Consider the following 16,724-nt stretch of genomic DNA (forward strand, 5'->3'; position numbering starts at 1 on the left):
CAATAATAACACAATATTTTGTGTTTCTTTTTAGGTTACTTAATGCTAATAAACATCAGCTACTCAGTATTCATTACTGTGGAAAATAATGGAAAGATAAAATCTTAATAAGCTATGCAAAATTTATGTGGAACTAAAGGATTTTAAAGCCTGTGATAGCTTTCATTTTGTTTTCACCTGGATAATCATCCAGGTCTTCAATTAAAAGTGTGTTTTTCTTTCAGAAAAGTATAAACTCCTGTATGTAGAGCTATGAGACATCGTATCAAAGGCTTCTCTCTGAACTGTTTTGGAACACATGCATTTAAAATGCCATGCTCTTATTAGTATTATGAATTAAACTTTGCTTTTCTATCATTCTTTTAAAAATTATTGATGTCTTACAATAGGAGAATTAATCATCAAACTTTATTCATTACCAAGGAATTGTCTTGTTATCCTTATAAGATACAGCAGGAGGCTGGCACAGCTGAGGCTTCACAGGCCCCTCTCTCCATCTCTCTGTGCATTTGCCGTGTGGTCTCTCCAGCATGGAGGCATCAGAGTTACCAGGCTTCCTCCACGTCAGCTCAGGGCACCCAAGAGACACAGTCAGAGAGAGAGAGAGAGAGCGCGCATGAGCCAGGTGGAAGTTGTATTGCCTTTTCAACCCAGTCTTGGGAATCACGCACCATCAGTTCTTTTCCTTAGAAGTGAGCCGCTAAGGCTGGTCCACATTCAAGGGAAGGGGAATTAGTTTTTACCTTTTGCTGGAAGAATGTCAAAGAATTTGTGAACCACAGTAACATGAATCTTGCTTGAGTAGCTCCTCTCCTGTCTCAACTTTAGGTGATAGGGCTGGCCCTGGGGAGAAAGGTGAAAGAAGTGTGAGTTGTCAGCCACATCCATCACTCCACAGTTGTGGCCCTCACCTCCTTTCAGGGACTCTCTTCCCACCAGTAATGGCCCTGTGTGGCCATAGAGCTTCTCTGCTCTCCCAAGTTCAGAAGTTTCCAGCTATCCCACTCCACATCCTGCTAACCTCCACCATAATACTTATCTAACTGATTAATTCACCCAGGACAGTGAAGCCCAGAGAGATGCTGGGCACCATTACCAATTCAGTCAGTGGAGTTCCTGCAGCATCAGCACCACCTGGTGCCTGAACCAGCTCTGACCAAGGCTCACAGTGTGCCAATATTGCCATAGCCCACATTTTTACCAAGCATATTTTATTGCTTGCTCGTCGTTTGTATTAATGATATGCCAGGCTTTCCAAGGATGTTTCTGCCAAAACCTTCATTGTCCACTTTAGTACACCATGAATGGTATTAATAGAAGATATTAGCTCTAGTATGGCAAACACTTGTTCGATGGCATGTGAAAGAGGTGGGTTCACCTTCCCAGGAAGAATATAGTGGTTTCAGGGACGAGCAAGATTTTTTCTTCTTTGGCCCTCCTGATGATTTCAATGTGCGGGAAAATAAAATACAGCACTTTGGTATTTTGATAAATCATGCTGCATATTTTTCTCAAGTTTGTGAAAACGCATTGTTAGAAAATAAAATTTAAATAATAAACCTTCTTAGAGCTTTTATAAATAATAGGGAATACTGTTTTATGTGCTACTGAAAGAAATTATTGTAGTTTTGTCTGTATTGTCTGAAATGTCCTCTGCCTTATTTCCCAATCATATTTCATTGTGTTCTTGAAGCTGAAATAGTCTGCAGGATTTATGGTGTGAGGGCCAATGACTCTATACCTTGTTTTTAATCATCTTATAAATTGCATAGTGGTCTATGAAGGCACGAGCCAAGTACATTTTCGAATTTTAAAATATTGCACTTGATTTGGGGAGTGTAGACATGGCCCTTAACTCCTAATTCTGAAATACTTCATCATATGTGAGCAGTGGGTCTTATGCTACTTAATCTTCCATAAGCAGCTGTCTCCAGTCTTTGCTATCCAGGAGGATGCCATAACCTGCACCAGGGATCCCGGCACGTTACTGCAATGCTCGGGTCTAAGGCTGAGTTTAGGCACAGTTGACTATGACCATCACTAGTGGCTGTTTAGGGAGTGTTTACTCTGTGCCAGGGACTTGAGATGTTTTATCTCATGTAATCCTCTCAGATAGGTGTTAATATCCACACTTTAAAAGCAGCAAAAACAAGGCTTCAAGAGATTAAGTAATTTGTCCAAGTTTGCACAGTGGTACATGGTGAAAACTCGTTCTAACCTGGGTTTTCTGAGCCCCTGGCTCTTGCTTTTCACCTAATCCTCTACTACAACCATTCTTCTCCATCCTTTTACCCCTCCTACCACATTGTCTTCCTGCAGAAAACCTCCAGTTGCTAGAAGATGTGCTTTCTTTCCAGTGATATTGCTGTGAGATAAATCCTTTCTCTCATGCACCATGAGGTAACATGTGTAGTAAGAAGAGAATCCAAATAGAAGCTTGCTGAGTTTTTGTTTGCATGAGGGCCGGATAAGCCTCACAGGGCTCAGTGACGTTGTGTTGCCACATAATGAATATCTTTTTATAATTCAGTCGAACTCATGGGAAGCATTAGAACTGATCGTTAGCCCTGGATTGGGATTGTGGAGCAACAAGGAAGGACCCAGCTGCCTTCTTCTTCCCTGTGTTAATTGAACTGTTTTGTGAGCGAGCCTGTGGGGGACTTGTGCAGAGTTCAGTGAGGTAAGAAATTGTGAGAAACTGGGAAAGCGAATCTAGTAAAAGGAACAACACTAGGCAAGAAGAGCCTTTAGAAATTAGGAAGCTGGAGGATGAAGTGCACTTCTGCCTCACACAAAGATTGCTGAAGAAAGAAAGGAGGGAGCAGAGACTTCCAGGTTGGTACTCACATAGAAGCAGTGAAAATCATTATTCATAGCCTCGTCGGCTGACTCTAAAGTCGGTGGCAATGAGATGAGTTTGCCCTACAAAATTCATGATAGTTGAGGTTCTGATGGAGAATTTCCTTTTGACTTCAGCTTGAGTTGTCATCCAGCCAACTCTAATGATAAAAGTCCTGTGTGAGGTCAGTGTGCTAGGCACTACACCATAGTCTACTGGGGTTGGGGATGGGAAGAAAGACAGACAGACACGTGTAACAATGATAAGAACTGTGATCGAGAGAAACACTGAATGGAGTGGAATGGGGGATCTCATCTAAAATAGCTAGGTCCAGGAAGACTTACCAGAGGTGGTGACATCTGAAATGAGATGAGCACTTATTTGTTTTTTAAGATAGTTTCATTACTTTCAGAGGTGTGTGTGTTTGTATACATTTATCTCAGACAAATGAAACCTTCAAAAACTTGTTTAGTGCTATGTTGAATAAGAGTGGTGACAGCAAATGTCTTTGCTTTGTTCCCAATCTAAGAAAGAAAGTATTTAGTCTTTCACCATTAAGTATAATGTTATCTGTAAGGTTTTTCATAGGTAACCTTTATCAAGTGGAGGAAGTTCTCTATTCTTGTGTTTTTGAGTGTTTTTATCATGAGTGGTATTGAATTTTTTAAAATGCTTTTCTGCATCAATTGACGTGGTCATATGATTTTTCTTCTTTAACCTGGTAATATGGCAGATTATGTTGATTTATTCTTGAAATATTGAACCAGCCAACTTTATGATGTATAATTTTTTTCTATATTTCTGAATTCTATTTGCTAATATTTCATATGGATTTTTGTATCTATGAGGGATATTGGTCTGTAGTTTGTGTGTGTGTGTGTGCGTGTGCTGTCTTTGTCTGGTTTTGGTATTAGGATAATACTAGCTTAATAAAATGAATTGGGAAATGTTCCATCTTCTTCTGTTTTCTGGAAGAGACTGGAACATTGGTATTAAATCTTCTTTGAACATTTGGCAGAACTCTCCAGGGAAGCCATCTGGGCTGGGAGAGTTCTTTTTTGAAGTTTTCAAATTATAAGTTCAATTTTCTTAATAGTTATAGAGCTATTCAAATGATCAGTTTCATCTTGAGTGAGTTGTAGTAGTTTGTGTTTCACAAGGGGTTGGTCCATGTCCTCTAAGTTGTCAAATTTATGAGTGTAGTGTTGTTTGTAGTACTCCCTTATTATTCCTTATTTGTCTTCTGAGTCCTCAGTAATATCCCGCCTTTCATTCTTGACATTTCGTTCTTGACATTTCAACCTACCTATATTATTATGTTTGAATTGAGGTTTTTTATGGACAACATATAGTTGTGTTTCCTCTCTTTTTTTTCTGTCAGTCTTTCTAGAGGTTTGTGAATTTTATTGATGTTTTCAAAGAAGTAGCTTTTTGTTAACATTGATTTTCTCTATTGTTTGCTGTTTTCAATTTCATTGATTTGTGTTCTTTATTATTTTCTTCCTTCTGCTTGCTTGCTTTTCAGGGGGCTTTTGCTCCTCTTATTGTCTGTCTTGAAGTGAAAGCTTAAATTATTGATTTGAGACATTTCCTTTTTTTCTTTTGTTTTTGTTTTTTTTTTGAGGAAGATTAGCCCTGAACTAACTGCTGCCAATCCTCCTCTTTTTGCTGAGGAAGACTGGCCCTGAGCTAACATCCGTGCCCATCTTCCTCTACTTTATATGTGGGACGCCTACCACAGTGTGGCGTGCCCAGCAGTGCCATGTCTGCACCCGGGATCCGAACCAGCAGACCCCGGGCCGCCAAGAAACAGAACGTGTGAACTTAACCACTGCGCCACCAGGCCAGCCCCGGCATTTCCTTTTTTTCAATTGAAGCCTTCAGCACTATAATTTTCCTTTTTAGCACTGCTTTAGCTGTCCCACAAATTTTGATATTTTGTATTTTCATTCAATCAGTCTATTTCTCAATTTCCCCTGAGACTTCCTCTTTTACCCATTGACTATTTAGAAGTGTGTTTAGTTTCCAAGTTTTTGAAGCTTTCCTGCTATCTTTCTATTATTAATTTCAGATTTGATTCTACCATGGTGAGAGAATACACTGTATAATTTCAGTTCTTTAAAATCTGGTGAGATTTGTTTTATGGCCCAGGATATACTAGGTTAAACATATCTTAGTATATGTTCTGTGGGCACTTGAAAACGATGTGTGTTCTGCTGTTGTTGAGTGTTCCATAAATGTCAATTAGATGCTGTTGGCTGATGGTGTTGTTGAGGTCTTTGATATCCTTCCTGACTTTGTGCCTAGTTGTTCTATCAATTGCTGAGAGAAGGATGTTGAAGTCTCCAACATAATTGTTGGTTTGTGAATTTCCCTTTTCAGTTCTATCAGTTTTGGGTTCACATATTTTACAGCTCTGTGGTTTGGAGCACAATCGTTTAAGATTGCTGTGTCTTCTGGATGTATTGACCATTCTAACATATTGTAATATCTCTCTTGTCTCTGGTAGTTGTCTTTGCTCTGAAGTCTACTTTATCTGATGTTAATGTAGCTACTACTGTTTTCTTTTGACTGAGGATTGCGTGATGTATCTTTTTCTATCATGTTATTTTCAACCTACCTATATTATTGTGTTTGAATTGAGGTTTTTTTATGCACAACATATAGTTGTGTTAGATTTTTTAATCCACTTTGTCAATCTCTGTCTTTTAATTGGTATATTTAGACCATTTGCAGTTAATGTAATTATCAATATTTTAGAGTGGTCAGCCATTTTATTTTTTGTTTTCTGTTCTCTCTGTTTTTCGTTTCTCTGTTCTTCCTGTCACCCTGTGTATTACTTGAACAGTTTTTGAATTCCATTTTTATTTATCTATAGTGTTTTTTAGTCTATCTCTTTATATAGCTGCTTTAAGGTTGCTCCAGGTGTTAGATTACACGTACATAACTTACCACAGTCTGCTAGTTTTGACATTTTTTTCGTTTGAGTGAAGTGTGGAAACTTTACCTTCCTTTACTTCCCTCATTTATTATATAGTTGTCTTAAATATTTCCTCTGCATACATTTGGAACCACTTCAAACAGTATTATAATTTTTGCTTCAAATGTCAAACATTATTTAGAAAATCAAGAGGAGAATGGTATTGAATTTCTTCATATTTTTATTGTCTCTTGCTCTTTCTTCTTTCCTAATGTTCCAAGATTCCTTCTTTTATTATTTCATTTCCATTTAGAGAGCTTCTTTTAGCCATTTTTTTAGGGTAGGCCTGCTGGCAACAAATTCTTAGTTTTCATTCATCTGAGAATGTCCTGACTTTTTCTTCATTTCTGAAGGATATTTTCATGGATATAGGAATCTAGATTGACAGACTTTTTTCAGCACTTGAAAGTTGTTGTGCCATTTTTTTTGTGGCCTCCATAGTTTCTGATGAAAAATCCACTGTTATTCAAATTGTTTTCCCTCTATAGATAAGTTGCATTTCTCTCTTGCTGCTTCCAAGATTTTTTTTTTATGTCTTTAGTTTTCAGAAGTTTGACTGTGATATGTATTGGTGTGGATTTCTTTGAGTTTATCCTGTTTGGAATTTGTTCACCTTCTTGAATCTGTAAGTTTTCGGTTTTTGCCAACTTTGGGAAGTTCTCAGCCAATTTCTTTCTCCTCTCCATCTGGGATTCTGACATGAATGTTAGAACTTTTGTTATAGTCCCACAGGTTCATTTGATTCTTTTTTGTATCTTCTATTTCTTTGCTGCAACTTTCTATTTTTTCGTTTGTCTTAAGCATGTTTGTAGTTGCTCATTGAAATATTTTTATGATGGTTACTTTAAAATATTTGTTGTATAATTCTACATATCTGTTGGTTGTCTTTTAAAATTCAAATGGTGATTTTCCTTGTTCTTGAGATGATGGGTAATTTTCAATCGAAACCTGAACATTTTAGGTATTATATTATGAGACTCTATGTCTTATTTAAACCTTCTGTTTTAGCTGGCTTCCTCTGACACTGCCCTGGCAAGGGAAAGATGAGGGCCTGCTTCATTACTTCCGGGTGAGAGTTTTGTATCTGGCTGCTTTTCCTCAGCATAAGCTTTTGAAATCCCTTCATGTCATTGCCAGTATCAGTAGGTCGTTCATTTTGATTTCTGAATAATATTCCGTTATATGCTTAGTATTCCTGAGTACCTATGAAAAAAATTCCACAATTTTTTTTCATTCACCTTTTACCCATGATGGTTATTTATATTATATTGAATCTGTAGGTCAATTTTGGGAGAAATGACATCTTAACAGTATTGAATCATACAAAGAAGACTCAAATATTTATTTAGATCTTATTTAATGTCTCCCTGCAGTGTTTTGTAGTCTTGTAGTTTCCTCAACTAGTTGATATTTTTTGATGCAATTATAAATGGCATTGTTTTTTAAAATTTATTTTCCAGTTGTTCGTGGCTAGTATAGAGAAATACAGTTGATTAAATTGTGTAGTGACCTTGCATCTGCAACCTTTCTAAATTCACTTATTCTGGTACTTTTTGGTGGACTTTCTGTGTACATGATCATGTCATTTGGAAAAAGAAAACATAGTTTTACTTTCTCTCTAAACGGTATGCCTTTTCTTCCTTTCTTTCTTTCTTTTTTGGCTTATTGCTCTAACTAGAACCTTTAATACAACACTGAAAGAATTTGTAAGAGTGAGCATTCTAACCTATTTTCATACTTAGGGGAAAAGTTTTCAGTGTTTCCCCATTAAATATGATGTCAGCTGTAAGTTTTTCACAGATGCCCTCTGTCAGATTGAGAAAGTTTCCTTCTGTTCCTAGTTTACTGAGAGTTTGCATGAATTTCATGACTAGGTATTAAATGTTTTCATGTGGCTTTTCTGTAGCCATTGAGATAATCATATGGTTTTCTTTATCCTACCAATCTGGTGAATTGATGTAATTTAATAATGACTACTTAAATAATTGATCAACATAAAAACATAAAAGTATTCCTATGACAAACGATCACAAGTTAAGGAGACCTCTTTCACCTTTATTTAAGGTTGTCCATGAATTGCTGGCCAATGCAATAAAATGTAAAGTGGAAATAAGTGGCCTAGCACAGTCAGATGCCTCATCACTTTACTTACTTTTATGTCCTGTACTCACTCCTGTATAGCCACTGCCCAGGTACACTTCCTCCTCAGGGCTTTCCACTACTTGTTCTATCTGCCTTCAACACTCCTCTCTCAGATGGATGTATGGCTCACTCCCTCACTTTTCAAGCCTTTAATCAAGGAGGTCTATGCAGACCATGTTATTTAAAATTGCAAAGTCCTCCACCTCCTGCATTACTTGTCTCCCTTATCCAGCTCTATTTTTTATAGGATTTATCAACTTCCCACGTGCTATATTTATTTATTGTGTTTACTTCTTGTTTGTTTCCTTCACTAGAGTGAAAACTCCTCTAGGGTGAGAATTTTTGTATGTATTGCTCACACATATATTCCTACTGTCTAGTATCATGCTTAGGATATTAGATGCTCAATAAATATGTGTTGAATGAATGAATAACTACTGGAAAGGAAGAGGCCAAAATCATGATTATTTTCCTTGCTAAATTGTCTAATTAGAAATCCCAAGGTAATCAAGTAGAAAACTATTTAATTAATAGGCAAATCTAGTGGGAAATATCACTTGTTATTTCATACAGTATCAATAATCTATTAGTAAATGTTCTTTTAAAATCTTATGCAAATATAAAATGCCTGGGAAATACTTATATTAAAAAATTTATGGGACCTACATAAGGAAAATTATAAAACTTTACTTAGAGATGTAAGGCAAGAAAAAGAAAAAGTTGTTTCTGAGTGATCACTAAATACCACTTTATGTTGTGAGGATTTCCATTTTTTCTAAATTAATCTATATATTTAATAATCTTTAATATTAATATTATTTAATATTATACGTCATTGTTCCAGTCAAATCCTGAGGAGATTTTTTTTTTGCCTTGACTAATGAATTAAAGTTTATCTAAATTTAGGAATAAGTGGATGAAAATAGCCAAGAACACTTTGAAGAAGGGGGAATTGTGTTTGGTTAAAGAATTTCCTTTGTTATGAGATACTAAAACATAATATTATACAGTAATAATTCAAGTGGTACTGGCACAAAAGTAGACATAAAAATTAAGGAAACAGTCTAGGACCAGACTCAAGGGTACTGAAGAATTTACTAAATGTGGTAAGAGGCATCACAAATCAAAAAGTAATTGATTAATCATTTTTTAAAATTGATGTATCACATGACACATCAAAATAAATTCTAGGTGAATGGAAATGTTAAATGTAAAAACCAAAAAGTAATAAATTATAAGAGGAAAATAGAAAAACGTCCTTTTTATGTGCTGTTAGGATAGGTGGTGAGAAGACCTGTGTGAGTGTGTAGTAGGGAAAAGAAGCACAATAGGAAAAATGAATCCCTTTGAGTACATTTTACAACTAATATCATCCCTTAAATTGATGTTCAATTGATAAAAAATATGGTATACAAAAAATATACATAAATGTTGAATTATTTTCTTTGAATCATGCGTTTGATCTAAATAACTGAAATCATTATCTGAAGTTTCTGTGTGTTTCTTTTCTACAAAATCACATATCAAAAACATTTAACATCATATGCATGGATTTTGAATTAAATCAGAAAAAATATTTTTCTCTTCAGTTCTCTCTCATAATTAGCATAGCTTGGGCTACAAATCATATATCTAGATTGCATTGCATGGTTGTTAGCTTGTTGACATTGTTTTATGAAAGAACATGGATGATTTTAATGATATTAAAGATTGGTACAAAATATAGAAGCTTGAGATTTAAAAACATTTGTTCAATTTTTTCCAGCTTAAGAATTTAGTACAAGTTTTATGTATATTATTTGTTTTCCTAGTTGTTGGATTAACAACAATATCTGTGAAATTTCTTACAATTTTGTGTATTAATTAGGCTTCTCCAGAACGTTCTAATGATGTTCTCAGACTGTGTGCTAGATGTGTATTATTGGAGTTGTCATTGTTTAGCATTAAGGACAGGGATCTCTACAGATGTCACCCAAATACTTGATGCATTTTCCAGAAATTATTGAGGAGAGGTAGATTTCCTATGCAGAGGTGAAGGACAAAGCCCCTACTTCTCCCCAGACAAGCTCAAACCCACACTGCTCCCCTGGCTCTCCATTCCTCGGAGTCTGCCAACTCAGGTCCCTTGCCAGGTCCTTGATGATTTACCTCCTAATTACAACTCTTCTTGGCACCTCAGCCTTTCCATGAAAATCACTAAGTGGCACGTACAGGAGCTTAAAAACAAAAACAAAAAAAATTGAATACTATATAAATATATACAGCCTGGCCCTAAACCAGTTTTTTTAGTGTAAATATGTGTCATAGAATGGATTCCATGGTTTGGAGTCATCTGCTCTGGACCAATAAGTTTAAGCCAAAACTAAATGGAGAATTATAAGGTCTGGAGTACTGTTTTATTCTGTTGGTTTTGGTTTGTGTGAGTCAGCCCAAGTCTGGATCAGTTCATGCCTCTAATTTGCTTTCACCACCATGCCTTCAAGATGCTAAAATACCAGAATGAAAAGTGGAACATTCTGTAAGTTTTGTAGATGCCTTAAATATCAAACATTTGAATTAACTAATAGAAGGTGGGGTAGATAAACCAAGTCATCAAGTAAGCTAAAATTCATTTATATTTGTTTCTGGAATATGTCATGTGATATTTTCCTCGGAAGAGTCACGTTCTTAATTATGTTTGGTTTACAATAATATTAAAATAACCACATTTCCTGAGTACAATTCAATTGTGCAATTTAGGGATGTGGTGTTCTTTCATCATTTCAGGCAGCATTGAATCCACTGAGAATAAAAATTGGCCATGAGTAATCCACACACAAAGAAAATAGATTTGACTATATTTAGAAGCATCCATAATGACACAGTTTTGCATTATCTTTGTGTTCAGGTGTTGCTTCGATAACTCAGAATCAGCTTTGGGAGGGATATTGGGAAGTCTTCATTGATTTAGCATAAGTTAGCTGAAGGCCTGCTTCATACCATGCACAGTCTTAGCCTATGAGGAAAGGAAAACAGGAGATGGAGAGACCACACCCCCAAGGAGTTCCCTCTTTGGTGGTGCTCAATCTAACTATCTGGAGCCTTTGTTCATTCATTCACATTCCAGGACTACCAAACAGGGCTAGACCTCTGCCCTCAAGGAGCTCACAGTCAAGGAGAGGACATAGAAGGACACGGACCTAAAAAGTGGGAATGTATCCCACATGGTCCTTTTAAAACTTTCTAATCCACAAAGTCACCTTGCATTTCCTGAGGCTCTTTCAGAAGTGTCTTTTATTGTACTTAGGGATGAACAAAATATTTAACTATAAAGCTTATCACATTTGAGTTAACAGAAATAGTACCCACTGGGGATGTGAGAACAGATCAAGTGCCTGAGGTTGTAGGAAAGTTTATCATCCTCTGAGGACCCTGCCTCCTGTACTGATTCCAAAAGCAACCTCATGTGTGAGAAATCAACGGACACTTTGTGACCATTCACCTCATCTATCTTAACTCTTCTGCTCATTTTATGAGGCTATAAGTAAATGTATGTAAGGAAGGTCGCTGATGCCTCCAAGCATCAACTTCATCAGAATGGAGGTGCTGCTCACCCAGTGACTGATCAAGTGATGCCTAATAGGGTCAACATGTTACTGCACAAGGGGAGACATATGGAAGTATTTTTAAACACTATCATAGAACATTGTTTAAAACCAGAAGGGCAGGAGGAAGGAAAGTTTTGCTGGTTAGTAGACACAGGAGCAGGATTCTAGCTTGAGAAATAGCCTAGTCCCCTTTAGTCCCTGGAACTTTTGTCTTCTTGCTATCAGACAAGGAACACTAGGCGTTTTCCCAGGACCCTGCTCTGCAGACTTCTCCTATCTATCCTTAGTAGGACCCAAAAGCCTCCTATCCCATTTCCAGCCTTCTTGTCTGTAGCTCTGGACTTCAGCAGGTGCCTCCTCTGCCTTTTTACTTCCCTGTGTTGCTGTCTCTAGCCTGTGGCCACAGATTCTCATCTTTCACCGTACATAGTCAATAGGAAAAGCCTTCACTTGAAAATTGTAGCCCAGTAGGGCCCTGATCCTCTGGAACTAAAATGCTTGATCATTCTGAATAAAGCACTGCTTTCTTTGCTGTCCAGGCAAGCAGGAGTAAACAGGCAAGCTGCCAGCTGTTTGTGCTGTCTGGAGTTACTTGTCTTGAGTCTGCTTCAGGAAGTTGGTGGGGAACAGACCATTCCCACTGCCTTCTCAGATATCCGTTCACTGACCTGGCAACAACCTTACCCTTCTTGAGTAGTCTTCATCTCCAAGCAAACCTCTGCACATGCAATAATATCCCTCTCCTGGGCCTTGATTCTAAGAAGTCTGGAAAGGCAGATGGATAACTTGAAGGATCTTGGCTGACACAAACTACTTGGATTCTTAATATGGATAGACAACTTAGTGGCAGTGAGCTGGGACTCAACGGGTTAACACCTGACTGCCACAGCAGTCTATAGCCTTCCATAACCAGTGAGACTGGGATATGGGTTGGTGCCATGAATATCAGGGTTGGGCCTCAGTGTCTCGGATTAGGCTTCTCCCACTCATGTTCAGATCTAATATTGGAGGAGACATTTGACACCTGAAAGACCAGAGCCTTTCCTACCCCCTCACTCGCCTAGGATATTTAGAGGCACAGTTCATTAGGAAATACATAAATGTTTATGAGGTGGGAAGGGTGCAAAAAGAAAAAAATTATGCTCAAATATCAGGGGCCCCTGTGGTGACCTTTTCTCCCGCTTCCACTTTTTCTCACTCTTACTTCTGTCACATCCTTAGAGAGAAACAAGATATTTACACCATATTTATTTGTTTGTTTTCCAAGAGAGGTTGACAACAGACAGCCATGTAAACACGCCTAATTTAACGATCATGTAAGAAGATAGGTGACTATTCCAGTCTGTCCCTTTGAGCTGGCCCTGTACAGCCTGGCAAGACACCAGCATTTTGCACATGCCATGTCTATATAGAAATCTCACCACTGTAAAAGTCTTACTTGACTCCACATTCCCAGTTGGAATAAAAACCCCAAACAAACTTCTATAACTAGCTTGTTTCTTCTGAGCGGGCTCCTTGACAGCTGGAAATATGAAACTTTACATAAAAAATTTCAGAAAATGAACAGACTTTTTGACATGCCATAATACAGAATGCCTTCTCTAATTTGTTTTCCATTGTGTCTTCCACTTAAAAAAAAACCCAACAAAACAAAACCCAAGAAACAAAAAAAGAACCACACAAATGATGAGCTCTCTACACACTGCAGAACTGAGTAGAGCCGAATGAGAATTGGAGAGCCATTTTCTATTCTGTACGTGAATGCACCTAACATGTACTCGTCTTTGGTTAAATAGGAAATGGAAACTGATGCTGACCCTAACTAGCTGTGATCCTGAGGAAGTTACTTAACTTCTCTGAGCCTAATCTGCCTCAACTGTAAAGTAGGAACTTGAACTAAGATCATCCATAAGATTATAAGAAGATTTAGAAGTTTTAGCTCAAGTGGGTGTGCAAAGAAAATGTCATGTTTTTCACATTTTTAAGATCTTAGGTAATTTGTTGATAGCCAATGTTAAATTAACAGAAGTTGTTCGAGTAAATTGGTGGCTAGTTACCTGTTTATAAGAGGTTAGTGTCTTGGGTCTCCACCGTTTTTGGGACTACCTGAACGGTGGCTATGTAATTGCTTAGGCAACAAATTAACATTTAATTAACTAAACATGTATTGAGGGTCTTCTGAGTGCAAGGACTTATGCCAGGTGCTGCATAATGACGTCTTTAATCTGTGTAGCACTTGATAGTTTACAAAGCACTTTCATGTGAATTATTTCATTTGATTTTTATACCAACACTGTGCGTGGAGAGGGCAGATATTATCACCATTTTACAGATGAGGACGCTGAGGGTCAGTGATGTCACATAGAATGCTAATTTCAACCTATTATTTCTGGGTTTGAAGGAGACAAGGAATGGGGAAAATAAAAAGTAAAACTTTTTATGAAAATTAAATCTCTGATGGATGATGATGATGGTGGCTAACATTTAATGAACTCTCACTGTGTGCCCGACACTGTTCTAGGTGTCTCATATGTGTTAACTAATTTAATTCTCATGACAGTCCTACGAGTAGTACTAGTAGTACTAGTCCTACTAGTAGGGAAGTTATCCCTACTAGTGATGAATAGATGTAAGATCCACGAGGACAGGATGTTTTATTTTTGTTCACTGCTGTATTCCTAACAGTTAGAATAGTGCCTAATACAAAATGGTCACCCCATTTTTTGAATGAATAAAAGCCTCTGAATGTTTTGAATGAATGAATCTCTGTTTTTCAGATAGAGAAACTGAGGCACAGGATAATGGACTGTCCTTGACCAAGGTCACTTAGCTTATACAAGGTGGATGCAAAATTTGAACTTAGATCACCTAATCCAGAATTCTTTAAGACTACAACCTATCCTTCTATTAAAACAAAACAACCCACCAACCAAACCAAGTGTATGTGTTTTAGGGAGGGGGGAGTTTTAAACTGCTTCAGAAAACCATAATAACTTTTCTTATCCTTGGATTTAGGTTCTTGCAGAGAAATACTTAATTGATGTAAAATCCCAGGCTTGATGTATAATCCTTATGTATTGATGGTGATCAGGCTTGGAAAACAGTTGTTTACTAAGTACTCTGGTACTTCTACTTAAGAACACCTTCTCTAATTAAATGTATGATATTTTATGTTTGTGTTGGCCGAGGCACTCATTGTAAACTAGGGAAGTCTAGCTGTAATTTATCCATCATAGAAATATAAATGTCTGACAGATGGTGTGACTAGCCATAGAAGCTTGAGGTGGGAGGTGGGGGATGAGGAATGCAAATTCGTGTCAGTCAAAATAAAATACTTAAGAAAAACTGAGTTATCAGGAAGTTGCCAGCTTGCAAAGATGAACCAGTGAAAATCTGAAAAGAAAAATAAGACAAGAAAATAAGTGATGGATTGCTTTTGAAAACTACAAACCTAAAACATACAATCCCAAAGTGAGATTTTGGTTTCAACATGAAAGAATTGCAGTGAGAAATGTAATGCTTGGCTTCATCCGGTAGTTAATATGACATGACAGCTCACCTGGAAATGAACTGTAAAGAAATGTTTAATTTAAAAATGATATTGTATGATATCAATAATTGAAATATTAAAAGCTTCTTAGCAGACCATAAGTAAATGTTTCAGTAAAAAAGTATACCTTCTCCTACAAACAGCCTGTGACAATAGACTGGACGACTGATTATTTTCATTATTGTTTGTATAATTAATGCAATTCTTACCTCTTTCCTGTATGTTTATGCTTGCTTCTTCTTTTACATTGATAAATAGAAAGGAAAGCCAAAGATGGATTCCTCTTTATTTTATAATTTTTTTTCTAATTATGAAACTAATTAATATATATTTATTGGATAAAATTTTGAAAATATAGATAAATTTTAATTTCTCAGTTTAGAAATTTCCTTTAGAGAGGTGGTGTATATGTCTATGTTAAGTTCTTTAGGAACTCAGAAAAATTGACTGATATTCTCTAATTATATGCCCGTATGAACTAAAGAGGAGGGAGATAATGGTACCTATTTTTACATTTGAGAAAACGGAAATGCTGGCTAAGGAATGAAAAAAAAGAAATGGATTTTTTAAAAATCATGCTCAGTAGACTATATCTGCATCTACGAAGATCTTGTTTTCTGTACTTATATCATGTGTTGATAGATATCACCTTAGTTCATATTTGTGCGGAAAACCATGGGTATGTCAGGTTGCATAACCCATACAATGCCCTAGTCTCACTAGTCTCATAGTCTCTTTACCATCCTGATCTCAGTAATAGCTTTTGAAAACAAAAAAAGCACCAAGACCAGTTGGTTTTTATTGGTGAATTCTACCCAAGATGTAAGGAAGAAATGGCACCAATTCTCTGTAATATCTTCCAGAAAATAGAATCAGAGGAAACACTTCCTAACTCATTCTATGAGACCAGTATTACCCTAATACTAAAACCAGGTAAAGATATTACAAGAAAGGAAAACTACAGGCCAATATCTCAAAAGGAAAACTACAGGCCAATATCTCTCTGAACATAGATATAAAAATCCTCAACAAAATGTTAGCAGATTGAGAGGCTGGCCTGGTGGCGTAGTGGTTGGGTTTGTACGCTCCGCTTTGGTGGGGTTCACAGATTTGGATCCTAGGTACAGACCTACACACTGCTTATCGAGACATGCTGTGGCAGCATCTCACCTACAAAAACATGGAGGAGGATTGGCACAGATGTTAGCTTGGGGACAGTCTTCCTCACCAAAAAAAGAAAAACGCAAATTGAATCCAACAATGTATAAAAGGAATTATACACCATGACCGAGTGGCACTTATTTCAAGTATGCAAGGCTGATTCAGCATTTGAAAATCACTCAATGTAATCCACTGTATGAACAGGCTAAAGGAGAAAAATCATGTGATCATATCAATACATCCAGAAAAAGCATTTGACAAACTTCAACACTCATTCATGATAAAAACTTTCAACAAAAACTAGGAATAGAGAAGAACTTCCTCAAGTGAATAATGAACATCTACAAAAAAACCTCAGCTAACAAATACTTAATGGTGACAACCTAGATCTTTTCCCGCTAAGATTGAGAACAAGGCAAAGATGTTTTCTCTCACCACTGCTATTCAACCTTGGACTGAAAATCC

The 16,724-nt window shown here is 36.9% G+C and overlaps 1 protein-coding gene across 5 annotated transcripts in view; it reads left to right on the forward strand.

The window, feature by feature from the left end:
* DDAH1 (dimethylarginine dimethylaminohydrolase 1) overlaps positions 1-16,724 on the forward strand; it is a 125,132-nt gene that overhangs the window by 24,293 nt on the left and 84,115 nt on the right. The window contains exon 1 of one of the 5 annotated variants that reach the window (XM_070268753.1): positions 2,529-2,680. The exons of 3 other annotated variants lie outside the window; for them this stretch is intronic. The gene's annotated coding sequence lies outside the window, so the exon portion shown is untranslated. Of the gene's footprint in view, positions 1-2,528; positions 2,836-16,724 lie in introns of those variants that run through there. One more of the 5 variants, XM_070268750.1, reaches the window with a different exon arrangement.

Source organism: Equus caballus, chromosome 5, assembly GCF_041296265.1.
Source record: "Equus caballus isolate H_3958 breed thoroughbred chromosome 5, TB-T2T, whole genome shotgun sequence".
Taxonomy (NCBI): domain Eukaryota; kingdom Metazoa; phylum Chordata; class Mammalia; order Perissodactyla; family Equidae; genus Equus; species Equus caballus.